We start from the raw sequence: 26,525 nt of genomic DNA on the forward strand, positions 1-26,525 counted from the left end.
AGGTAACTAATAAAAAGAGAAAGAAAATGAAAACTATTAAGATTAAGTCAACAGTAAATATACCATTTAAATCATGTGTCACAAATTCACATACTGTTGTAAGGGAAAGGCCACCCATGAGGCTCCGAGCTCCCTACGAAAGAGAGAAATCTCGAGTTGTGATGACTATGTAGTATAAACAAGCTGGTCAAAGGAAAAACAGCTTGTCCTGGCACCATGATCAGGGACAGTCTAGTACAAGTGTTCTAATGTTAACAACACTGAAGAACAAAACAAGAAAATACTCATAGCTCATCTTCACTGAGCCTCCCACCCCCAGGCAGGACCGCTAAGCCTTTTCCTGTGAACACTCAGGAAGTAGCTATAATTGCCATTATTACCATTTTCTAGATGAAGAGCTACAGCCCCAGCAGGTGAAGCTGCATGGTCCAGGAGTCAGCAGAGCAGCCAGGCTCAGGAAGTCCAGCTCCAGCGCCCAGTGCCTAACCCTTACACAATGCATCCTCACCAGTAAGGTGAGGGCATGAGCATTTGCCTCGGCTAATAGGAGTATTTGTCTATCCAATCTTGTCTCATTGTATGAGTATCAGCCCTCAGATCAGTTGTTAATAGTTCCCGTAGTAGCAGTAGTAGCAAAACTAACAAGGGCACCATGATAAAGGAGATAAAGCCTCGCCGAGAACAGCACAGTAAGAAGTGTTGTCAGTTTCACAATGCTGTTTGTTTTAGTGCCTCTCAGTAAAGGCTGACTGCATTATACTGAAGAAAGTTCTGTAAGAGCAAGTTTACCCCGCTCTAAAACAATGTCGTCAACACAGCCTGTTCTCAGATACTCTGATTTGATCCAGGTAAAAACTGACTGGCTGTAAAGCAATGTACTGAGTATGTTTTCCGGAATTCTCCAAGAAATTATAACTCTGATTACTAGGTATATTTTAAAAGATTAAGCAACAGTGCTGAAGTAGATACACACTTGCTTGAGTGAAGCTAAATGATAGCATATGCATATGTACATATATTCCATAGTCAATCAAGTACAGAATATTTTCTTATAAAAATTAAGGAATTGGTAACATGTCAAAGTAGCCAGCCAACCTATGTTTTCATGGCAGCTAGCCAAATAAGTAAAGGGCCATAACTGAAAATAGTTCTGAGGAGTTACCAATTAACTAGCAGACAGTTCATTCCTAGCATTCAACACAATGTGGTCATAACTCTGTGTGAGTGTGTGTGTGTGCGTGTATGTACATGCACATGCACAGCATGTGTGTGCATGATGCTAGGAATTGAACACAGGACCTTGTACATGCTAGACAAGTGCTCTACCATTAAGCTATATCCTTAACCCTTGGCTTTGATCTCACTATTATGTAAACTGGCCTTGAACTCACTGAATAGCTTAGGCTAGCCTCCTACTGGCAATCCCCCTGCTTCTGTCTTCTAAATTCTGAGACTACAATATGTAGAATATGAGACTACCATGCTTGGCTAGAATAATCATAAAATTCTGACATAGAAAATTTTCAAAGGCTTTCCAAAACCTCAGTTCAGTTGTAAAATTAACTAAGTTAAACACCTATAGACTACTTAACGGGCTTCCACAGACAGTTATCAAATATGTCAGCTGAATAGCTAGAGATATATGTAGAAATACACAGGAGTTTTGAAGTAGATTATATATATTTCTGAAAGAAGTAATTAGCAAGCTTTCAAAGCCATCCCTTGTTGGTGTAAACACAACTAGGACATTAATATATTAAGCCCATAAAAGAAGCAATGAATTTTAAAGGGGGGGGGGGGCAAGCAGCTCAAAAGGAAGCGAAGAAACCTGAGTCCTAGAGCTTTAGGATGGGAAATCCTCGGTACAATAAAGCTTTGATAAGACTATCAGCTTTACCAATAGTCAGAGTAGTATAAACTACAAAGCTATCACTTCAACCAGCAGATATGTCCAACTAGAAATGACAGACAAGCATAGTGAAGGCAAAGAAAATAGCTGCTATTATATGCTGCTGGTGGAAATGTAAATTAATGTGGCCTTTGAAATGACAATTTGAATGAACATCAGGTTTTATATGTGCATATCCAATAATCTCATGGGCATGTTCTCATACTTGTGAAACAGATACAAGATATTTATTGAAACATATTTTGCAACAGAAAATTTGTTTGACTTGGGCTAGCAACATGGCTCAACTGTTAAAGGTGATTGCTGCCAAGCCTGATGACCTAAGATCCCACATGGAGACTGACAAGGAGAGAACCAACTCCCACAAGTTGTCTTCTGACTTCCATAAGTGTGCCAGCACATGTGTGCCCACACACATATACACAAATACACACAAATTAAATACATATTTCTTAAAAGCAGGTATCTAAAAAACTTTATCTTAATATTCATGAAAAGGAAACTGGTTAAATAAACAACATAATATACAATTGTAAGGCTAGTTACCCATTGAAAAGATAAAATGGCTCCTACATGTTCTAGCAGACAAAAAACATCCATGAGTGTAAGTAAAAAAAAAAAAAAAAAAAAGGCCAATAACAACATATAAGGTATTTTCTTTTTTGTGTCTAAGTGAATATGTATGTGAGCAATAGATGTACCAACAAGGATCTAGAATAGTCAAGAATCTTTCAAATTCCAAAAGCCAGAAACCCAATTCACACTAGCACTAGCAAATAAAGCAACCGATGAGGTCATTTAACTGAGAAATAATGGGTAGGTCTTATTTAAGGTCAGCAGTGTCCAAAGGCTCTGTGCTCATGCACATGAGAGTACATAAAAGAGTTACTATTGTGAGTCTCTGGCTCAGGCAGTCTGTCTGCTGGTTTCTCTTAGTGTATGGATCTGGAATGTTCCCCCAAAGGCTCATGTATCGAAGGCTTGGCACCCCAAGACAAGTGGTGCTCCTAAGAGATGGTAGACACTTTAGGCAGAGCCTAGTTGTTAGACAAGGGACTTAGGAGGGATGCCTTTGTTCCAGGACCAGTCCTCTTTCTCTGCTGTCTGGGTGCCATTCCATGTCCAGCTTTACTCTACCATATGAGCCCTGCCATGGCCTTCTCCCTCACAGTGTCCCAGAAAGAACAGACAAGAGACTGGGGCCCAACACCATGAGCCGAACTAAATATTCCCTGCTTTGAGATGATATTCTCCCATGTTTTGTCAAAGTGATGGAAAACTAATGGCCTCATTCCTTCCCACAGCAAGTCACTGACCTCATGGTACTTCTACCTTCATCCAGGTTAGCAATTGCAATGGGATGATCCTGGCCCCTCACCCCACATGGTTTTGAATCCTCAGGTAAGTACACTAAAACTGCTTTGCTTTGGTTACATGACTATCCATTTTGCCACAATCACAATATCCAAGGGAAAGGGGCATTATTAAAGACCATGCGACCACCTAAAACAAAAAATATAGAGCGGGTACTATTAGATAGCCTAAATTAACATATTTTCTGAAATTTCATCTCTTAACTCTATATACTTTCACTCATTTGGATTTATTATTAGAATGCAGCCAAGTATCATATATATTGTTTACTTTTTGATTCAAAGAGAAAGAAAATATTGTAATATGGTTAAAAAAATTCAAGTTCTAGAAAGTGCAGGATTGATAACTTTAGAACAAAAGTGGAAACTATATATGGAAAATAAATTGTTTCATCACCTATAAAGATCTACACTCATGGTTGGTTTGAATGAGGATGGCCCCGTATGCGCCTGCTGTTCACATGTTTAAATGCTTGGTCCCCAGTTGGTGGAACTGTTTGAGAAGGATTAGGAGGTGTGGCCTTGTTGGAGGAGGTGTATCACTGGCTATGAGATTTCAAAAGCCCATGCCATTATAGTTAGCTTTCTCTCGACCTCCAGTTTTGGGATAAGATGTAAGTGTTTAGCTACTGCCCTAGTGTCTGCCCTGTGTGCCTGATATCATACACTACCCCTAATTCCCACCCTACAACCACACCCTCCCATCTCCCCTGACACAATGTCCTGGACTAACCCTCTAGAACTGTGATTCCCCCCCCCCACCCCAAATGTTTTCTTTTATAAGGTGGTTTGGTCATGGTGCGTCTTCATAGTAATGGAACAGTAAATAAGGGAGTGACCTAGTTATGCATAACTGGTCAGAATTTTAACAATACCTCAATGGCCCTTATCAAGCAAGCATTAGAAAGGTAAACAAAAAGGAAACAGTTTTGGTAGGAGATAAGTGAAGACCACCAGAGATACTACAGATACATTTTCAGACATCAAAAAATCGCCACTGGTATCTCAAAGCCCTGTACTCCTTCTTGCTCAGCCTATACTCTTATCAACCAGGTGCTGGAAGGAGGAAGGCTCTAAAGAGCTTATATCACAGCAAATAGTCACTTTCTGTGAGTTCAGACTAAAGCTTATTGTTTATAGTAGAGACAACAGTAAAAGTTACTCTTTCATTGACTTAGAGGTTAAAATTCAACACTTACAAGCTCTTTTTTACAAATGGTTTAACAATAAGAAAAAAAAGTGTTCAGGAGCTGGAAAAAGAGCTCAGAGGATAACAGATTCCATTCCACATTATGGTTCACAACCATTTATGACTCCAGTTTCAGAGGTTCTTATACCCTCTGCAGGTACCAGGCAAGCTCACAGTACATACATACATACATACACACACACACACACACACACACGTAAAACACTCATACACATAAAATAAATAAATCTTTTTAAAATTATATTTAGCCAGATATAAAGGATTTAGTGTTGTTCAACAACTCTCAAACAGGGTCTTCCCATCTTCATATTCACCTCAATAAAGAAAGTTAGTTCTGGGCTCTGCAGTGGTGGCGCACGCCTTTAATCCCAGCACTCGGGAGGCAGAAGCAGGCGGATTTCTGAGTTAGAGGCAAGCCTGGTCTACAGACTGAGTTCCAGGACAGCCAGGGCTACACAGAGAAACCCTGTCTCGGGAAAAAAAAAAAAAAAAAGTTAGTTCTGGAGCTGGAGAGATGGCTCAGCGGTTAAGAGCACTGACTGGTCTTCCAGAGGTCCTGTATTCGAGTCCCAGCAAGCACATGGTGGCTCACAACCATCTGTAATGAGATCTGATGCCCTCTTCTGGTGTGCATGAAGACAGCTACAGTGTACCCATTAGCATTAGATAGATAGATAGATAGATAGTGAGGTAGTTATTGTCTGGCGAGCAAAGCCACCCTCTGCTCACTTATGTCTTCTGTCTGGATTTTCTGGTCCCTTATGCAGCACTCTATGACTACCTAAGGAAGTAACATGTATCATTTTGGGAAAAGCCACAATAACCAAAGCAGCTCTTTCATGTTCCAGAAAATATACATTGAAGCTTCATTATCTGCCTACATATCAACCCCATTTTCATGTACCATGGAACAATGCCAAAAGCATCCTTCCAAATCCTACCAATTCCAACTCGCATCCACTTCCTCCAGGAAGTGCCAGGCTCCAAGCACCATCGTGACAGCTTCATAAATACACACTGTGAGTAGAGAACTCTGAAAGCACTAGAGTACAGACTAGTAGAGAAATAATCTCTCCCCTTTGTAATTTACAATTGGGCTAGAGGGACAGAATACAGGTAAAAATAGAAACAAGCCAACAATAGTAATTTTCAAGCAAGTGCTAAACCTGTGCATGTTGAAATACATACTCCCATGAGACATTTTTGCACTGTTTTATTTTTTTTAATTTGTATATAGTTTAAGACAGAAGAGACTGCCTTATAGAGATTATAATCTTTTTGGTTTTTTAAAAAGATTTATTTATTTTTATTTTATGTGTATAGATGTTTTATCTGTATCTATGTCTGTGTACCATAAGTATGCCTGGTGCCCATGGTGGCCAGAAGAGGGCATCAGAACCAGGGCACTGAGCAGAATGGCAGCCACAGATGGGTGTTAGTTGCCATATGGGTGCTAGAAGTTGAATCCAGGTCATCTGGAAGAGAGACCGGCACTCTTAGCCACTGAGCCATGTCTCCAGGCCTGATTATAATCTTCCTGATGGAGAGGAACGTGGAGAATAACTTTTGGTGCCTCCTATTACTATGGGTGTTCAATAAGAAAAAAACTCCTCATGTAAAGAACATGTTTAAACAAACAAACAAACGAAACCAGAAAAGTAGTAATGATCAAGATCTTAGGATGTTTTCCCGCAGCGCCTCTACGGACAGAGGCAGAAGGGAGCACAAGTTTGTTTGCTCAGCCATGACAAGGGTAGCTCTATACTAAAAATAACTTACCAGGCTATCTCAGATTTCTTTTTCTTTGGTTTTCAAGTTTGAGCAGCAATTCTAACAATTGAATCCAAGGCCTAATACGTGGTTAGGCAAGTACTCTGCCAATGAGCTACCTGTCTAGCCACTGCCACCTTTTAAAAAATATCAAGAAAAGGTTTTGCTTAGTCGCCCAGGCTAGCCTCAAACTTCAAATCTTCTTGTCTCAGCCTCCGAAGCAACAGTCTGTATTACCACATACAGCTACTACTGACATTTCAGCATAACCCTTTATAGTCAATGTTTTATACTTTAGAACATGTTCTCCGCGTAATATTCTATTTTCAATTCACTATACATCTTGAGACCTAGAATATATAATCTATGAGTATTCAAACCATACACACACATTCTTTAAGTACATTCACAAACAGCATTGTGAGCTAATCAGTGTCTTTTCCTAATTTTTTACTGAGCCTAAGACATCACAGAGGACAAAATATAAAACATGAACCTTTTTGCTCATTTTATACCATACTATGGGTAACAGAATATGCAAAACAATTCATACAGAATACACACACACACAGAGAAGGAACATGCTACCTTTAGCTTTAAATTGACAAGAACTGAGAAATCTGAGTGAAGTTTTAAACAATAAGTATAGCTCTAGAATGAGGGAAACCATTCTGCATAAAGAAAGAGGATATTTAGGGAACAATAAGCCAACAGTTTTATTTTAGTCTATTGCAGAACACTAATTGAAAATAAAGCCAGAAAACAGATTGGTGCCAGACACTGGAAAGGTTTAAGTGATAGGCTATGGAACAACTTTATTTTAATAGTAATGAGGACCTTGGAAGGCTTTTTAGTAAAGTAATACAGAACAAGTAAATGTTAGAATGATAGGGGCCAGGGAGTGGCTCAGTAGGTAAAAGCCCAGCACAAGTACCAGAGTCCTCAGCACCCATGTAAACACCAGGTGGGGAGGGAGGCCTATGGAAGAAAGCCAGGCTGGCCAAGAGCTCTGAGACATCCTGTCTCAATTTATAAAGAGTTGGAGGTTGATCAAGGAAAACACCAGACATCAACTCCTAGCTTCTGGCATCTATATGCATACCTTGTACACACATACACACTCACACACACGCACATACAGATGCATGTGTACATACATATATGCACTCACATACAGGAACATCATGCACATGGCCCCCCAAAATATGATCATTTTACAGTAAAATTTAGCAAAAACTAAAAGAGGTGCTGGCAAGATATCTCAGTAGGCTAAAGTACTTAGTATGTCTAATCACCTGGGTTCCACTCCTGGGACCCACGTGATGGGAGAAAGCCAACTCCTGGAATGAGCCCTCTGGTCACCACATGGATACACAGGCATACACGTGCTCCATGTGCCACATGTACATATGGCATACAACACATACACACAGAAATTGTTTTATTTAAGTTATTTTTATTTTATGTGTGTGAGTATTTTGCCTGCATGAAAATGTACCTACTATGTGTGTGCTTGATGCTTGGTGGAAGCCAGGAGAGGGCACTGCATTTCTAGAATCAGGAGTCACAGACAGTTGCGAGCTGCCATGGAGGTGCTGGGAACCAAACCTGAGCCCTCTGAAAGAGCAGCCGATGCTCTAAACTGCTGAGCCATCTCTCTGGCCCTAAATAAGTATTTTGAAAATAAAATAAAGAAAAAAAAAAAGAAATTCACTATGGATTATAGAACTACTTTAATACTACATTTGTAAGTAGACCTGAATTAAAATTACAGTGAGAAAGAAGGGACAAAGTAATGGGCCCATACACTCAGAAAGCTTTTAGTATGTCAAAGCAGTGGAAAAACTCTAGTATGGCTAGAGATTCGGGGGCGAATAGGTATCTAAACAAGCGACTCTGAATCCCAGCCCATTCAGTAGAACTGCCTAGACACACACACACACACACACGCACACACACACACACACACACACACACACCTATATCCTCATTCATATCTTTGTGAAATTGGGAAGAAGGGCTTGAAGGAAAAAATAATGTAGAGCCGGGCAGTTGTGCAACAAACAGAGCTCAAACACCTGTAAAGGCCAAAGGCCTCTGCAATCACATCTATTGCAAAATGGAAAAACTGCAAAACCAGTCATACTGCGGGCTTGAATAATGACATCAGATACATCCATTCAACTTGGCAACACAGGGTAAAACTGGATGAATAGTGTTATTGAGGTCCCTGTCCTCAGCAACACAGGGGATGATGGATCCTTTCTGGAATTTGGTGAGATATGTAGACCCTCTCCCAGAGGTTTACAGACTAAAGCCAATCTAGAGGCTATTAGCCCATAAACTCTAAGTTAACCTCTGCTATAGAATAGTGGTAACAATTTCTATCATTTATCCCATGGCTTTAGAGTTTTTTAACAGCAAATCAGGCGTATGTATACTTATGATTTATACACACTGTAACAAAGCTGATAAATTATGTGCTTTATGAAATATATAAAATATAAATTTAAGAATCAATTACAACAAACTAAACAATTTTAAACAATTATTTTACTCATTGATTCATAAAAGCTACATCCCTTTTTAATAAATGCTATCGCCAATTCCACTACTTTTTGACAGTACTGCAACTTAAACATGGGGAGGGTGGTAATCTTGCATTCATACTTTTTAAAATACTACAGCTTGAGGCTCTAGTCCTAAATTCAGTTTGTGTTTATAATAAATAACTATTTTGCTTGGTTTTAATAGTTAGCACAGCTGAAAAACATACTTTGCAAAGATGAATAAAACCCAAAAAGAACTCCATTACTGGTTTCACTGAATAAAACATGATATTCAATTGCAATTTCACTCACCATTTATGCAAAGGCTTTTTGCAAAAATTCAGCTACTGCATTTCCATATTTCCTGATGGCAATCAGTTGTTCTTACAAGCTAATCAGATAAAATTACCTTTTTATATTTTCAGCAGATGGGCTCAAAACCACTAAAATGTCTCTTTTACAGGGTTTTTATACAGGTTAGAAAACTTCGTTCATGAATTCAAGTGTTCATGTAAAAAAGTTCTTCAAATTAACACTCATCATTACCAGCAATTAAACCCAACAGGACGGACGTGCTTCTAAACACCATTTCCAATATCCTCTCTTCAGCACTGAACTCTGTTTTCTTCCAAAAGGTGATTACGTCTTGAGTTGCTTTTAAGAAAGAGTTTCTCTCGCAAAGGGGCAGACTCAGTGTGCTTATTTGCAGGACTACATACCCCACATAACCAGGTATTACAGAAAACGTCAGTAAATGGTAGTTGACTTTTTGTGGATGAAGCTGCCATCAAGTTAGACAATGCTCACTTAAGTCTTTTGCCTAAAGGTAACCAATTAATCTCTATGAAATACAGAGCTGCATGGTGACCACTGCAATACAAAGTGGTGTTGGGAGTCTACATCTACCTTGTAAAATTATAAATCCAAGGTTCCCTTTATCCAGGCCTCCCTAACGAGCATGACATCACAAAGACAGAATGTGAAAGACCTTGCCCACTGACCTCTAACATCTTCCAAACAGTGATAAAGGTGTAACTGTAGAAACACTGATCCACATCAGCACCTTCATCCAAGACTCTTTCCTAGCTCCTTACAATCAATTTCCCTTGAACAACAACCGTCCAACTGCACTGTAAGCAGACCTAAAATGCTACCAGTTTGGCAAAAAAACAACACTATTCTTTCAACTTACACCTGGCTAAGGGCATTGGTTGGATACACACAGCTGTAACAAGGTCCAAGACTCTTATTTCAAAAGCACATGTACATATGTTTGTGTGTGTCCATGTCACAGCATTGGATGGAGGTCAGAAGATACTCTGAGGAGGTTGGTTCTCTTCTACCATGTGGGTCGCTGAGATTGAGACCACATTGCCATGTTTGGCAGCAAGTACCTTGACTTACTGAACCAAGTCTTAATAGCATAGCCTGCCTTAAATCCTTTCTGGAACACAAAGTAGGGCATAAATAAATAGTGAAGAATATTGAAAGCTGGGGGTTTCCAGCTTGTATGATCAATCTCTATAATACAGTCAGATGCATGTAGACAAGAAAAGGACATCCTTGCAATGAAAAACAACTCTACTGTATCAGTTTGAAAATGTCAAATGAGGTCAGGCATGGTGGTGCATGCCTTTGATCCTAGCACTCAGGAGAGGCAGTACAGTGAGTTTAAGCCAGTTTGGGCTACAAAGTTCCAGGCCAGCCAGTGCTACACAGTGAAACCCTGTCTCAAAACACCAAAAAATAAATAGATAAATAAATAGATAAAAAGTCAAGGGTAGAGAGATGGTGGCATGGTTAAGAGCACTGAGGGCTCTCTCAGAGAGACCCTGGTTCAATTCCCTGCACCCACATGGCAGGCAGGTAACAACTATCTGTAACTTCTGTTGCACACCATCTTCTGGTCTCTGAGTGTATCAGGCATGCATATGGTGGGTAGGTACACACAGATATATATGCAGGCAAAATACCCATGTACATACAAAAAATAAAAGAATAATAGTTTTTAAAATATCATATGATAATACACTGTCTAAAAGAATAGCTATTTTAAAAAGTATAAGGCAGTTAAAAAGATTTTATACTAAATTCATTTTAAAAAAAAACCTCGTGATCTGTTTTTAAGTATACATAAAAATGAGTGAAAATGTTCCCAGTGTGGTAAACCTTACATATGGAATCATTTCAAAAATTATAAAAATATAAAATTTGGGATATAAAAACCTGCCAAGAAAAGATCCATAAGAATTTGGAAAACTGACATTTCTCATTCTCATCCAGATCTACACACTTACTACATACTGTTCCCACTATGATCTACATACTTACTACACACTATTCCCACTATGATCTACATACTTACTACACACTGTTCCCACTATGATCTACATACTCACTACATACTGTTCCCACTATGATCTACATACTTACTACACACTGTTCCCACTATGATCTATATACTGTTCCCACTATGATCTACATACTTACTACACACTGTTCCCACCATGATCTACACACTTACTACATACTGTTCCCACTATGATCTACACACTCACTACATACTGTTCCCACTATGATCTATATACTGTTCCCACTATGATCTATACACTCACTACATACTGTTCCCACTATGACCTACATACTGTTCCCACTATGATCTACATACTCACTACATACTGTTCCCACTATGATCTACATACTGTTCCCACTATGATCTATATACTGTTCCCACTATGATCTATACACTCACTACATACTGTTCCCACTATGACCTACATACTGTTCCCACTATGATCTACATACTCACTACATACTGTTCCCACTATGATCTACATACTGTTCCCACTATGATCTACATACTGTTCCCACTATGATCTACATACTCACTACATACTGTTCCCACTATGATCTACATACTGTTCCCACTATGATCTACATACTGTTCCCACTATGATCTACATACTCACTACATACTGTTCCCACTATGATCTACATACTGTTCCCACTATGATCTACATACTGTTCCCACTATGATCTACATACTGTTCCCACTATGATCTACATACTCACTACACACTGTTCCCACTATGATCTACATACTCACTACACACTGTTCCCACTATGATCTACATACTACATACTGTTCCCACTATGACCTACATACTCACTACATATTGTTCCCACTATGATCTACATACTGTTCCCACTATGATCTACATACTGTTCCCACTATGATCTACATACTTACTACACACTGTTCCCACTATGATCTACATACTTACTACATACTGTTCCCACTATCTCTGTCATTAAAAGTCCGTCAGCATCACATGACTTCAATTTGAAGTCTGCTTCCACTCTCATTTAGTTTGATGTTCTCCTGTCTCCTACAGTCACCTTTGTCACTTGCCTTTGCTGCTTGTCCATTTTATCTTTCTGAGAACACTGCCCTCTTCATCCCACCCTTACAGAAAGCATGCCCAGGTTTCAGTGCATGTCTACCATGAAAACTGCCTTGATCTCTCTCTCAAATGAGATAACTGCTCTCTTGCTCTCTCTCCCTGGATCCTCAAGCACACAGCTGTCCCAGCATGCCTCTCACAGCCCGCATCACATTTAATTACTATTACAGGTACATGTGTTGTCTTATCACTTCTCCTAGGTCATAGTCACCTTAAGAATAGAATCTGCATCTTACTGCTTTACTTCCTTATCTCTTAACAGCACAGCACCTTGAACCAGGTACTCCTGTAGCTTCAGTGCTACTTAGAACCAATTACAGACTTCCTGTGCCATCTAAAGTCCAAGGATTCCCGAAGCATAGCCAGGGAAAATAACTTTTCCCTGATTTCCTCCAAACAAACTTACCAAAGTAAAGCCAGTATTATACATTTCAAAAAACAAGGGCATTTTATCCTTCAATTTAAATATATACATACAAACAATGAAATCTATGACTGATAATATAAGTATGTAAAGATTTCAACCATATAGGCAAACCAAAATTTTAAGATACAATATATTAAAACAGACTAGGATGACCATCTAAAACACACTGCAAACACAGAGAATGATCAAACAATTTGTTCCAAACAAAAGGAAATACCTTAAGCGTTATTTAAACACTATCAAAACTTAAGAGGCAGAATTTTATTGCTAAGAATCCAAAACCAGCCATTCAAAGATAAGCTTCTCTGGACAGAAGCACAAAAGAATCAACATTACTAAAGTACAAAGGTGAGACCAGAGAGCAAAGAATCTTAAAGCCACACTTTCACTATACATGGTACCTAGGTTACCAGAAAGAAAGTCGCAGGAGTCTTACAGTGTCTGTATGGAACCCAAAGTCCAGAAAGGAGGACTGGCTCTAATTTAGCCAAGTGTGGCAAGCACTCTTGGATAGAGGCCAGTTTAAAGGTATGAATGGGACTTCCAGTCAGCCATCCATGGCTCCAATGCCATCCTAATACCTACAAGCCGTGTGATCTTACACTGGCCACTTAACTTCCCTGAACCTTATTTCCTCGTTTATAAAATGTGGTTTGTAGAGTTAGCATAATACCTGGCTCAATAAATATTTGCTGATTCTGAATGAGAGCAATACAAGAAAAGCAGGTATTCCTCTCCAAATACTTTTTGAAATTTTTGAGAGGAAATGGTCTTAATTACTTCCGTGTTAAAGTTGTCTCTCGGTATTTATGAGAGACTGATTCCAGAAACATATGGAGATATCAAAATATATGGGTGTCCAAGTGCCTTACATAAAATGACATAGTGTTTCCACATAACCTCTATTCCTAACCTTGTACACTCTAAAGTACTACTAGATTACTTACAAACCCTAATACAATATCAAGGCTTTAAATTTTATCATACTGTATTATTTAAAGAGTGATGACAAAAAAAAAACCCTATACATATTCAATACAGAAACATTTTTTAAATTTTTAAAAAATGTTTTTAAATTGTTTAAAAATGTTTTCTTTATTCATCCTGACCAGTAATGGAGAATGAACATAAGGTCTCAGGTAAGCTAGGTGAGCACTCACCACTAAGCTACATCACGACCCCTTCTGGGTATTCTCTATAAATGGCTGGCTGATCTAAGGATAACCGTGGGCTGACTTCCTTCCTTAGCTCAGAGATTACGTCAAAGTTTACTAGAATTCCTAAAATTTTAAATCTTGGTAGCCAAAATCTTTAGCCTGAACCTAGTTATCTCCTCTATAATGTTACAGAGATTATTCTAAATAACCCTTAAAGCTCTTCTACTCTGAATGCTGTGGTTCCTGCAACCTCAAGGATATACTAGTTTGATTAGGGAGGGAGTGAAGGAGGCAGGGAAAGAAAGAAGGAGGGCCTATGCAGAAAAGTCAGTGATGCTTATGGAGTGGAGACCAGCTGTAATAGACCAGTTCTGACACTGTTTTTGAATATCAAGAGAACATAAAAGAAAAGGAGACACAATTTAAGTAAAGAAAATGAGAGGCTGGAGAGATGGCTCAGTGGTTAAAGAGCACTGACTGCTCTTCTGAGTCCTGAGTTCAAACCCCAGCAACCACATGGTGGCTCACAACGTAATGAGATCTGCCGCCCTCTTCTGGTGTGTCTGAAGACCACATACAGTGTACTTACATACAATAATAAATATATCTTTAAAAAAAGAAAAAGAAAAGAAAATGAAACAGGTAAGCTAAGAAGTAACATCTCTAGAGATGACTTTTTTTTTTTTCAAAACAGGGTTTCTCTCAGGTGACTATTTTTTAAGACAGGGTCTTACTGTGGTGTCCCCCAAACTGGACTCTGGGAGATTATAATGCTTTCTTCACTTATGTAGTACTTTGCAGGTTATAAAGCATTTCTGACATTATCTACAGAAGATTTTCTGGAATGGGAAATAAAAGACTTCACTTAAACGTTTTAGGGTTTGATAAATTTGTAATCTTCACGAAAAACATCAAATGACATTTAGAAAGAATTTTTTTTCCCCCAGTAGCTATGTGTCTTAGTCAGGCTTTCTATTCCTGCACAAACATCATGACCAAGAAGCAGTTGGGGAGGAAAGGGTTTATTCAGCTTACATTTCCACATTGCTGTTCATCACTGAAAGAAATCAGAACTGGAACTCAAGCAGGTCAGGGAGCAGGAGCTGATGAAGAGGCCATGGAGGGATGTTACTTACTGGCTTGCTTCCTCTGGCTTGCTCAGCCTGCTCTTTTTTTTTTTTTTTTTTTTTTTTTCTTTTTTGGTTTTTTGAGACAGGGTTTCTCTGTGTAGCCCTGGCTAACCTGGAACTCACTTTGTAGACCACCAGACTGGCCTCGAACTCAGAAATCAGCTTGCCTCTGCCTCCCAAGTGCTGGGATTAAAGTCGTGCGCCACCACTCCTGGCTCAGCCTGCTCTCTTATAGAACCCAAGACTGCCAGCCCAGAGATGGTCCCACCATAAGGGGCCTTTCCCCCTTGATCACTAATTGAGAAAATAGCCCACAGCCGGATCTCATGGAGGCATTTCCCCAACTGAAGCTCCTTTCTCTGTGATAACTCCAGCCTGTGTCAAGTTGACACATAAAACCAGCCAATACACTATGTGTAGAATAAATTAGAAAAACAAATACAAGACAAATAGTTCTAAACATAAATTATAATTTTAGCACAAAAAGAAAAATGAAATCTGACCAATAGCTCACTTGATGGCAAAGAAGCTCAGACCTTCACAGTGACTCCCACTGCTCCACACAGGGTCAAGTGGCCGGGGATCAGATTATTCAACCAGAAAAAAAGAAAAGAACATACAGAAAATTATGAAGGAAAGAGTGAGAGCCTTGGTGATGGGTTGGGAGTGGAATGTCCACCTGCTAACAAATTGATGTTTACTATGTGCCAGATCACAGCTAAACAATGTTACTTAGCTTCATTTTTAAAAGCAATAATATGAATTTGAGTACATTGTTCCAATTTTAAATATGAAAACCTAAGGTTTAAGTACCCAAGGTTGCAGAAGCTAGGAACCTGGAAGAGCCACGACCTAACACCCCCTCTGATGAAAGTCAAGGTTCAATTTCTAAAACAACCTTAAAATTGCCTCAAAATTACAAACTGATGGGTAAAAAGCTACAAACAAAATGGATAAAAATATAGGACCTGGGTCAATGAGATGATGTGGTCAGTAAAGATGCTGGCTGAGAAGCCATAGGACCCAAATCCAATCTCTGAAACTCACATGGCAGGAGGAGAGAACCCACTCCCAAAAGCTGTCCTCTGATTTAGACATGTGTGCCATGGCATGAGTGTGGCCAAACACACACACACAAATAAGTGTTTGTTTGTGTTTGTTTGTTTGTTTGTTTGTTTTTTAAGGCATCACTGTGGGAGAGTTGGAGAATCTGCTGTTAGGATTCTGACTCTGATGGTGGGATTACATCTCTATTCTGGCATCTATTCTTATCAGTCTGATCTCTGTTCCTAGCCATAAGATTCCAGGGTCACTCAATACAATCCATGTCCCTTCCCTCCTCATTAAAGTGTGTGTGTGTGTGTGTGTGTGTGTGTGTGTGTGTGTGAATTAGAAGAACAAAAGGTGAGCAGGACTTGACTGATTGTTTTCACCTCAGAGAACGACAGTGTCTATTCTGGCATACGTTACTTACCGTTCAATGTGATTCCTACACTAAGGAAGCCTGTCACTTTAGAGAATCTCAGAAGTACTGTTCTGTGATCTGAGCACAGCCATATCACCTCTGTAATCCTGGCTACTAGGAGGCTGAGGCAGGAGGACTGAAACTTTGACACAGCCTGGGCAACTCAGCACAACTGTGTCAAAATCCAAGTGAGAAAGAACTGGGGGCTCAGCTGAGCGATAAATGGCCTGCCTAGCATTCAAAGGGCCCTGGGTTTAACTCTCCTTATCACAAAATAAATAAAATACTCTGCTATGGATGGGTTCATGGAGGGAACCAGGATGCAACCTCTTTAGCTTGCACTAATGGAAGACTTACACATGGTGTCAGTGTTTAATAATGACCTACTACATTAAGCAGTATGTCCCGGAAAATATAAAATAATGATTTCTATGCTTTGCAGTAACTCAAATACCACACAGTCACGAGCCATTTCCAAAACTACACTAGGTTATAGGAAAAAAGGTTATATATCCTTAAATTAAGTAACTAAGAATAGTACCAGCTGCCACCAGGCTATCTTATGACCCAGCACCATATAATAAGGAATAGGCATACAGTCTAACTAAAATGTAAAGCTTAAGATGCCTACACATCACTTCCTATGTTAAGAAAGAAAGAAAGAAGGAAAGGAAGAAAGGAAGGAAGAAAGAAAGAGCCCACAAGGTCTATTTATCCTCAGTGGCCAATGACAAAAGAAAAAAATGATTGCTTAAGGTGACAGAACAATGAAGGAATCTGTTCCTGAGATCTCTAGTCTATTCTATTTGTAGGGTCAAATCTATACAAATGAGGAGAAACATAAAATTCTGTACAGTTCTGTAACCTGGACCAGATCTAGGGCTCTGTCATCCAGCTCCTGAAGCCAGAGTATTCCATCCAACCCCACACCCATGTGAGCATCTAGAGTTTGCAGATAACGCAGCAAAGCACCCACCACAGTGATTTTTGAACCTCTGCCAGGAAAGTAAAAGCTAGCCCTCTGAGAATGACTGTGATTATCAATGCCAAGGCCATAATGAGCATCCTAGGGACCTCTATTCATAACCTAGAAACTACTGAGTCTTGTATACTTAGGATGAACTCCATACTTGCCTAAAATGAAACCTAAGATGGACCATAGCTTAAGGCCAGCCAACTCTGTAAAGAAACGCAACACAACAAACAACTTGGACTCCTTAGCAGAAAGTACAGCAAACTGAAACAAGAAACAGAGGTGCTGTTGCCCCAAGAGAAGGCATGTGAAGCCGGTGACAACTGAACAAGGAGAGCTGAACGTCCTTGAAAAACAATTAGTAGCACCTGGTCCAGAGCCTGATTGGAAACAGCTTTTCCCAGGGATGCCCGGCATCCTCACTCTCTCTCCCTCTCTCCCGACCCGCCTTTCAGCACCTCTCCGCCACCCTCGATTACTCAACATTAAGTCCTGGTGAAGATCGCTCCCTGGATTAACAGGATCAAGAGGACATGAAGAGAACATTCCATCCTGGGAACAACACATTTACGTTATTTAGACCTGTGTACCACCCTTCACTATAGATTTAGAAGCATGACATTTTGCCAACAGTTTTACAGTATACACCAGCCAGCACTATAGCTACCTAATCCTCTGCCCACCAAAAGATCAACACATATGCAAAAATGGGAAGTTCAGCAAAAAAAAAATATATATATATATACACACACACACACATATATACATATATACTGTGACCCTAACTCCTGTAGCAGTCAAAGAAACGTCTTCAGTAGTAGCAGTGTCTTCCCATCACCCCCACCTCAGGTTGCCCTTACTGCTTCCTGGTATAAGCAAGCTCTCAGGATTATACAAACTGCTGCTGCTTCTGATTCCAGACCAAATTTCTAGAAATAAAATCCTGGAATTGAGGGAGAAATAAAAACAAATGTTGTCAGAAAGCAGGAGAAAGAAATGCATTGTGTAGATAATCCCGGTTAAAGTGAACAATCGTCATTAGTTCCATAGAGTTTTTATTTTCTCTCAATAAAACCGCTTAGCCAAAATTGTAGATCTAAAAACATTCCCTCAGCTTAAACCACACACACAAAAGCAATTTTATAGACACAACCCTATAAATTTTCTCAGAAATAAGGAAGAGATTAACTGTAAATTATGTAAAATTTAAGCTTTGCATCTATAAACCAAAGTTCAGTATGGATTAAATTCGTGTAATAGATTAACATAAAATGTCTGCAAAATCAAACCGACTCTTACAAGCAATGAGCCTCGGATTTTCTCTCGATCTCCTTAAGTCTGAATAAGAAATGGAGAGAACACAGGACAGACTTTAGGTCACAGAACCAACTTGGCCCTTTCCACAGAGTACAAGAGATAAAGTAGAAACACTTCCATTTTACCTACTTTATGACAAATTACTCGAGGAATGCCTATTTATGAAACTGAATCAAATCCCATGGCTACCTTTAACCCAAAACTATTTCTAGCTCGGGAGCCAAAGACCCAAGCAAATAAGCAAATACTTTCTTTTCACCTTATTCCCAACATGAAGAAATCCGACACCCCCCCCCCTCCTCCTGCTACATCACAGCTTCTGTGAAGCTAGATGAGGCCCCTTTGGCCGACTCTTTTTTTTTTTTTTTTTTTCCCTTCAAGACTAACCTCCAACCAATTCCAGCCTAGGAAGCAAACCTCAAACAAATTTAACCCTTGAAATCCACCCCTACGAGTTTACCAAATAGTCTGAGCTTCACTGCAGGACTGCCATGCAGACACTTAAAAGATTTCTTCATGAAGTGAAAGCATTATGCTTCACAAATCATCACCATCATTTCTCTTGTCAATCATCGGGTGCTGGGACAGCGATTCACCTACGAACTCCTTACTCGCCAACATCACACTTCACATTTAAAAACTTAACTGTTTGGAAAGAGAAAAAAGAGAAGTCACCTTCTCCACAAGGACACCTGCCTCGCCTCTTCAGTGTCTCTATAAGGATAGAGGAGCCAGAAAGGCTAACATACTCCCCAGCTTAAAGTTTCTCTCCCTACCAAACTCTTCAGCCACAGTACCTGGGCTTGTCCTTGTCACACACAGTCAATCCCTCCGTCTCCCTCTAACATCTTCACACTACAGGGTGTCTGGCCCATGGGAGTGACTGCTTTTTTTTTTTTAATGTATATACAAATAAAATTAAACGAGCCACCGCAGAGGTGTGGTAAGGACCGAGGACCCCGGTGTCCAGTTTCTCTGAGTCTCTTCCAAGCGACTATGGAGAGCTCAAGTCCCATCACTGACCATTAACCAGCCCTACCTACAATCGTTGGACCAACGTGTGTTGCTTGTCTTTCTAGGTCCTTTCAGCAGAACCTTCCAAGGGGACCAAATTCCAGCCGCAAGAGGAAAATCTCCTTTATCCGCCCATTCCTACCTCCGAAACCCTGGTCCCAAAGGGAGAAAGGCAAGTGCAGCCAGGCTAGGCAAAGGGGCCGTCGAAAGCTGCACCCACAGAAAAGCATGCCGAAGTCGCCCCCATTTCGCTGTCCGGGCGAACAAGATTCAGAGAGGCTGACAGGCTGGCCAAGGTCACCGTGCTTGCTCGTCGGGGCCGAGGGGCGCCCGCGCCTACTTCCGGCTCCCCCTTTCGGCGGCGGCTCCGGGCGCCCGCTCCCCACCCGGCCCGGGGCCGCGCGCCCTCCGCGGATGCTCGCACTCCACTAACTAGGGCAACTGGAGTGCGCCGCAGGGACGGCGCTCTGCAGCGCGCCGCTCGCCCGAGCAGCCCCCAGCTGGTGCCGTGACAGCTGCGACCTCCGCCCCCTGCAGCCGCGCCAGGCTAGCGGGGGAACTCGAGAAAAGTGGCAGCGGGAGATGGGTCCCAGAGCAAGCAGAGCCGGGACGGAGGGCGCCGGCTGCTCCCCGCCCCCTAGGGCCGCCGCGGCCGCGCGGCTCGTGACAGCTGCACCCACCGCGAGGCTCCCGCCGCCGCCGCCACCGCCGCCGCCGCCACTCACCTGCCTCCGCCGCCGCCGCCTCTGGGCCGCGCTCCCCTGCGCCGCGCTCACTCGCGACTGTGGCGGCGCCACCGCGGACTCCGCCGCTCCTCCGGCCCGGCGCCCGTCCCCCGGGCCCAGGCGGCCCGCCGCCGCCGCCTCGGCTCTCCGGCCCCCCTCCTCCGGAGCAGGAGTCCCCCCACTTCAAGGGGGATGCAGAACCACCCCGGCACAAGCTGTGCTTGAGGGAACAGCAGCGAACTGCAGCCGAAGCGCTTGAGGCCGCGCTCCGACCGACGGACGACAGGACGAGGTGAATCGCGTCAGTCTCCCGCTCGCTCGGCCTGAAGAACAGGCATTTCAGCCGCTCTCCGCGGCCGCCATGTTCTCCTCCTCCACGGCTGCCGCCGCCGCCGCCGCCGCTGCTGCCGCCGCCGCCGCCGCCGCCCCCCCCCCCCCCGCTCGCGGCCCCGCCCCCGTGCCCCGCCCGCAGCGCCCCGCCCTCGAGCCCCGCCCCACCCACTCGCGGCTCCGCCCTCACCCCGCCCCCTCCGCAGACAGGCCCAGAGCCCCGCTGCCCTCTGGCTCCGACGGCGCGCCCCGGGCAGCGCGACCCCTCCAGCCCCGCGCAGCGTGAAGCCGCCCCGCGCCCTCTGCCGGCCGCAGGCACGCCGGGCCCGAAGTCCTAAGGAAGTGTGAGAAAGGAGGCCCGAACTCTTCCCGCACGGACCCTCCCCTCGGGGCAGTCCTCTCCCCCCTGCCAGGAAGCCTCGAACCCCAGAGTGTTCCTTAGTGTCCCTGAGCGGGCTGTGGGACCTATGGCCTCTAGCTGTTCTTTATAGTTTAGGGAAAGTTGGGGAGCAACCTGAAGGCCCTGGGGATCCCAGAGGAATCTGACCTGGGCCTGTTTCCACTCGCGAGTTGTTTTACTTTTGAGTAAGAGACATCCCTCGGGCCTCGTTTTTGTTGTTGGTGGTGGTGTTCTGTAAGATTTGAGAGATGGTTTGCCTAGATGATTTCACAGACTATTAGACAACGGAAAAGAAAGATCATCTGCCCCCTTTCTTTTTGCAGATGAAAAGATCTGACTGACAGTGTCTGGCTCTACAATTGCATGAATTGACTAAAATGTCTGTCATTCACAGATCTTTTCCCTCGGGGGGGGGGGGCACATCTTCCCCCCCCCCCTCCTTTTCTTATTCTATAATGGAAATGCTACTTTCAAAAGTAGTGTTCCTTATCACCTGAGGAATCAAGCAGCCACAGGATACCTCCTTGAGCCTTGATCATCTGGAAAGCAGCTCTTATCCCAAGACCTGCAATGTACCAATCACTGCTCTCCCTGGCTGTGGAAGTGCTGTGCGGTCATCCTTTGCTTTCCTGAGTTCTTGTCCTCATTTAGCTGACTTGTGCTGCTGTTTTCTGCTGTTTCCCATCCTGCATTGGATGCCCCAAAGCAGCCTGTGAAAATCCTTAAGTCCTCCATGTCCCTTCCATAACTCAAACCTGACATCTCGCTGGCCCTCTCTGAGACAGCCTGTGACTTCTTTCACAAAACAGGTACCTTCACCCTACTGCTGCTGAGTGCCCTGTGCTGCCTTCATCTTCCTGTCTTGGTCATGGTCATAAAGCAGCCAGCAGACCATACTCAGCCTTCATTTATGCAGTCATCCTTCCATCCCTGTGTTCATTCCGTTGATTCTTATCAAAGTCAGTACCCTAGTGCATTTGATTAGCTCCTGTCCTCACCTTCTTTACAGTACCACCTGCACAATTCACAGCCTTATTAATAGCTGAAATGCCTGAAGGTCTCTATCAAATTCTTAGTGGATAGCTTAGTCTTATCTACTTAGTTTACTCCTGTGGAGTCTGTTTCCTGGAAGTACCATCTACCCTGTGCAAAGTGCCTTGTCCTGCCCTCTGGTGCTTACAAACGAGACAAGTGCAGGCAGTCCTCCTGTCTCTACTAGACTTCAGGAACTGCTGATGTGTAAACGTGGCGGGCACATCAGCTTTATCTTGGTTTTTCTAACTGGATGTTTCTAGCCCCTCCTTTCTTACTCTCCCCTCCTCCTGTTTTGTGCCTCATTCTTTCTACCTGTTCTCTGGACTTTGATTCACTAACACTTTTCTTGTCTTTTCCCTTGTGTGTTTGGGAGGCATGGGGTATGTTTAATTGTCGTTCCTTCCTCTTCTCTCATATAAGCTGATTTGGTTTGTGTCCATAGCTTTAACTATGAGTTGCTGTCTTAACTTTAAACCATTCTCAGGCTGCAGACATGACTCAGTGGTTAAGAGCACGGTTGCTCTTCCAAAGGACCCAGGTTCAATTCCCAGCACCCACATGATGGCTGACAGCTGTTTATAACTCCATTCCCAGCATATGTGACATACTCTTCTGGCCTCCCTGGGCATCAGGCACAAATGTGGTGCACAGGCACAGATGCAGGCAAAGCACCCATACACATAAAATAAATTAAAAATTTTAAATATACATCTTAAAACATTCTCAGACTACTCAGTACTGAGATATTTTTTGTTTGTTTTATACTTATTCGTTTGTTTATTTGGTCAGTACCTTGCTACACAACACAGATTGGTCTCGAAGTCTGGGTCTTCCTGCCTCTGCCTCCCAAGTTACATAAATATAGGTGTTTGCCACCCTGCTAAGATTTTACTGAATTATGAATTAACTTAAGTAGTATGTATATTGCTATAGCTATTCATGGGTGCTAAAGAAAATTATTTCTCTGGAGTGAAATGTTTTAGTAAATAAACCCTTTGGCCTTGCCCACTCACAGTCCCTTGCTAGCACAGGCTTGCCACTCTCGTGTCCTTTTTGAATGTTTGCTTTTTCTCTGGTCCGTCTGCTTTCACTAAGGAAGTCACTTCCGTAAGCCCCGCTAACCTTGCACTCCCCCAGAATCCCCACACACCAGAGCCAAGGATTCACTTCTGGAACCTCACAGTCGCCTCTCTGAAATCTAGTTACTTTAGTTATCTAAAAGAAAATGTCTTTATTTATAAATTGCACTATCAATCAGCAAGTAGGACTGACCCCATGAAATGAAGGCGAGGTTGAAAAATGAAAATCTAATGCAGTATTTAAACTTTATGGCCCAGATAGATGTGATGTTAATTCAGACACTATTAACCGCACACATCAGTGATAATCCTTTGCACATATAAAAAAAAGTAGTAGTTCTGTGAATAGGATCTGTGACATGGCCTATTGGAACTCTCCAGAACCTAATTATTCCCAGTTCCAAAAAAACTTATGGCTACTATACATCAAGCACCTTAGTCATTAAGTCAAGAGCTGACTTAGCTGTTGGGTTTTTAAAATAGTTTTGTTTTATAACAATGATACTGACTCATATATAAACAATAAGGAAAGTTTTTAAAAAATAAAGAGGATGGAGAAAAAAGTTTAGTAGGTAAGAACATTAGCTTTTCGAGTATGAGTTTGCAAACCTGAGTTTGAATCCCCAACACCCATTCAAAACAAAAACAATAACAAAAACATGTAAATATGTGTATGCCTGGGGACAGGGACCAGCAGACACCAGGAGCTTGCTGGCTGACCAGTCTAATGGTGGGGTTCTGGTTCAGTGAGACCCTGTCTCAACTTGAGACAGTGATACAGGAAAACCCCTGACTGTCGTTCAGGAATCCACATGTGCACTCACAGGCAGGCCCTAGTACTTATATCTGTGCATATACCACACACATAAATGAAATAAAGAAAAGACAACTGGTAAGCCAGATAAAAATATAATGAATACCTTTCCACACATTGTATACATAGGTATATATGCACATATAAATACTGTATATATACTAAATTTTGTTGTGGTACTTTTCCACCCTCCCCCTATATGCTGGGAATGAAGCCAGAGCCTCATGAGTGTAAGGCAAGCAATCGACTAACTGAGCTCGACTCCCAACGCTTATTATTCCATTTTATGCACAAAAATAAAATCACAGTATAAATGTTTATTGGTACTCTGGTATCTTTTGCTGAACAATATAATTTCATCATTACTGGTTGGGTGCCTTTACACAGTGTTGCAAAAGTTTGTTTACAGTGTTTCAGGGGTTTTGTGGGGGTTTGTTTGTTTGTTTAGTAATTCTATAATTACGTGCCTCTGTGGTGTTTGTAAATAATTTTCTTAAATTCTTAGATTGATTGCTAAGTTAAAATGTGCATTATTTGCCAAACTGACCTCCAGAAAACTTACCCCAAACCACGATCCTAAAGCACATGAGCCTCCTTCCTCCCTACAGGTGAACCGCCATGGGCTTTATCTATCTTAGATTGAATAGTCTTTAATTTCTACCTTGGGTTAAAGTATACATGTTAAGAAGAGTAGGTTAGGGCTGGAGAGATGGCTCAGTGGTTAAGAGCATGGACTGCTCTTCCGGAGGTCCTGAGTTCAAATCCCAGCAACCACGTGGTGGCTCACAACCATCTGTAATGAGATCTGATGCCCTCTTCTGGTGTGTCTGAAGACAGCTACAGTATACTTACATATAATAAATAAATAAAATCTTTAAAAAAAAAAAAAAAAGAGTAGGTTAGAGGTAGGTGTGGTCGCTAACACCTATAACCATTACTTGAGAAACTGAGGCAACAGGACTGGCTCAAGTGTGAGGCCAACTGAGATGCCTAGCAAATTTTAGGCTAGTCTAAACTACAAGTTAAGACCTTGTCTTAAAAAAATGAAATGAATGGAAACATGTTTTAAAAAAGAGGAAGAGGAGAAAAAGGAGGACAAAGGAAGGACTAGAACAAGCCGTCCCCAGGTTTGAGATTGTTCTGGCGGCTTACTGTGACCCTGTGTTAACCATCTCAGCATCTCCAAGACTCATTGTCCTCGTCTGTAAAACAGGAGGCAAGCTCTTGCTTCAAAGGACTGCTGCAAAGACTAAGTAAAATGTCTGCCAGATACTTCATACAGCATTTGGCATTTAGGAATGCCATGGGAAAGTAAAATTTAGCTCAAACTGAGAAGGTGAAAATCTGCCCAGCTCCTCATCAGGCTGGGATAATAGGCGCAGAACGCGCCAGCTGCGGAGCTACCAAGATGCGGAGTCTTCTGAGGACACAGTGCAGCTGGATGTGTCCTAATCACTCCCTTCTCCGAGTGGCTGCTGCCTTCCTCGTCACTCAGAGACATTGTTCTCTAAAGTCAGAGATATCAAAACCTTGCTGCTTGTAATTATAGCAGTATCTGAGCCTTTTTTTTTTTTTTTTACAAAGATAAAGCCTCAATGTACAAACTCAGGCCTAGCATTTTAGAAATGGGATTTTGAGCTGAATCTATCTTAACTTTATTATTTCCAAACAACAGGACCCTGGATCCACTTTGCAGACCCTTTTACAAGTCGCTGTGCCTGACTCTAAGCCTATCACTATTCAGCTTTGCTTAGAGTGCTCTAATCTCTGGCGAGGATTGTATCTGTAATGCTGTTAAGTAGAACTAGCTGTTGCATGTGTGCACAGCTCCTTTTGGAGTCTCGTGGAGTTTTAACTATTTGAATGGATGACTTGTTAACTATAAGTCAGTAAATTGAATGAGTTCTGCCTCACATGGAACTGATTTTTTTTTTCCAATTAAATTTCCTAGAGTTTCTCTCAGTTCTAGAATGCCTTTAATCATTATTTGGTCAGTAAAGTTATTCACCCACGAGGCTGATTTTTTAAGACAGATAAACAGATAAGCCCGTGTCCGTCAGTACTTATTATCAGAACATAAGGATCAGCGTCCTTCCCACCAGGCTTGGTGGCTAGTTACTACAACTTCCTTTATGGTATTCAGTAGTTGATTTTTGTTTTTTCATGTGCTTGGGTTCTGCAGCAGTTCATTCACTTCCCAGGGCTATGTGATTAGCGGCATTATCTTGCTTTGTGTGGTGAATTCTCCCCACACTGGCAGCTCCCACACAGCTTGAGCACAGTGGCAGCACAGGAGTGACATGCTCAGATGACGCTCTTCCTTTGCTGACTGAATGGCTTCTCCACATCTCTGGCCTCAATGACCGTCTTGTTTCTCCTAGGAT

The 26,525-nt window shown here is 42.0% G+C and overlaps 1 protein-coding gene across 7 annotated transcripts in view; it reads right to left on the reverse strand.

The window, feature by feature from the left end:
* Positions 1-20,877, reverse strand: part of Ncoa1 (nuclear receptor coactivator 1) — a 257,999-nt gene extending 237,122 nt beyond the window's left edge. For 6 of the 7 annotated variants that reach the window (XM_085830179.1, XM_085830180.1, XM_029484858.2 and 3 more), the window contains exon 1: positions 20,484-20,877. The gene's annotated coding sequence lies outside the window, so the exon portion shown is untranslated. Of the gene's footprint in view, positions 1-19,900; positions 20,299-20,483 lie in introns of those variants that run through there. The other variant, XM_085830177.1, reaches the window with a different exon arrangement.
* Between the last annotated feature and the right edge of the window lie 5,648 nt (positions 20,878-26,525).

Source organism: Mus caroli, unplaced genomic scaffold, assembly GCF_978045245.1.
Source record: "Mus caroli unplaced genomic scaffold, Mus_caroli_1 scaffold_14, whole genome shotgun sequence".
NCBI classification, from domain to species: Eukaryota; Metazoa; Chordata; class Mammalia; order Rodentia; family Muridae; genus Mus; species Mus caroli.